Source organism: Dendroctonus ponderosae, unplaced genomic scaffold (assembly GCF_020466585.1).
Source record: "Dendroctonus ponderosae isolate FM_Combo_2020 unplaced genomic scaffold, Dpon_F_20191213v2 Dpon_F_20191213_1, whole genome shotgun sequence".
Classification (NCBI taxonomy): Eukaryota; Metazoa; Arthropoda; class Insecta; order Coleoptera; family Curculionidae; genus Dendroctonus; species Dendroctonus ponderosae.
In genome coordinates this window covers 8,010,578-8,011,944 of record NW_026017110.1, presented here as the reverse complement: position 1 = coordinate 8,011,944, position 1,367 = coordinate 8,010,578, and positions in this window count along the sequence as shown.

The following is a 1,367-nucleotide window of genomic DNA, read 5'->3' as shown; positions in this document are numbered from 1 at the left end:
AAAAAAAAAATACTCAGAAATGGCAAGTCGACACAATACTTGTTTACCCTGCGATATCAAGCATTTGTTTATCAATAACGAACCAATATATTTTTATACCTACTCTAAACCGCTGAGTTTTTTATTTAGAAGAATTCCGTTATTAAAGTCCTTGATAAGCATCATACTGTTTTAATTGCCCAACTTTCACCCACTTTGATGTCCTCATGCCGGCCCCTCGTGCTTTCAACACAATATCCGTAATTACCAAAAAACGTCGCTCAAACACACAGGTATAATCGCCGATTTAGTGCTTGTAGGCCTGCCAGGTTGGTTGCAATTGCATTGCGCTGTCAAAAAAGCGCCTACTATACTAGCAAACACGAGCGCGTCCGGAAACTTTCAACACTGGCAAGTACGAGCGCACCTTACGTTCAGAAGTGTGTTTGCGCCTCTGAATCTGCAGATGCAAGCTCCTGGTGCTGGTGAAACGTCTTGTGCACAATAGCCTAAAGCCCCGAAAAACCCACTAGTGTTTGCTCCATTGCGTTTGTCAAGAGTTAATGGCAACGAGGAAATAATACCCACATGAAGAGGAAAAACTCGCGATGTGAGATACATTTTGTCCGTCACGGGCATACCGAGCCACTGTACAAGCCTGTTCAAGCGCCTTAAATTCGCGGCGACGTCTGGAAATCGCGATTGTGGATCCGATTTGATCCAGATGGGCGGTGTTGCCGTTGTGGGGCCCTTCCCGTCTGATCTAATAAGCACATGGCCTAGATAGGGGCGACTGAGAGCCCCCTCAAGCCCCATTTTTTAGGGGGTCCAACTCCAAACAAGGCGTCCAGATCAAGCAGACAAACGGCCCTCGCACCTTGAACGCGAAGGCTAATAATTCATCACCAAGGTGGATATTTATAAATAAAACGAGAGAAGCCAACGAGACTGGCAGATAACGAATTTGGGTCAATGTCTAGCTATCTGAGAGCAAAGTTTATCACGTTAAAAATAGATGAGGAGCATTCTGGTAGTTTATTAATACGCATCGAGGCGCATTTCTTCATTGTGCGACAGTCCATAGGGTGTGTACCTATTGCGAAAGAGCTGGGGCCCCAAACAGACCGAGTTCAACGTGTGGCTCGCCTAGAGAGCTAAAATCCACTTATCGGAAATGCCAGCAACAAAGAGGACTTAGATTAATTAATTCCATTAACTGTTGTTCGTTTATTTTTCGTTGTCTAATTAGCAGCCGAGGAAATTGCACTTTCCGGAAATCTGACGCTGCATAAATGCGTCAGCACACTGCAAATTAGACACTTTTGTTTAAAATACGGAAAGGGGGGTCCGGCTGCATATCGAGCTCATTAATCAGCAATTGTGTCCCC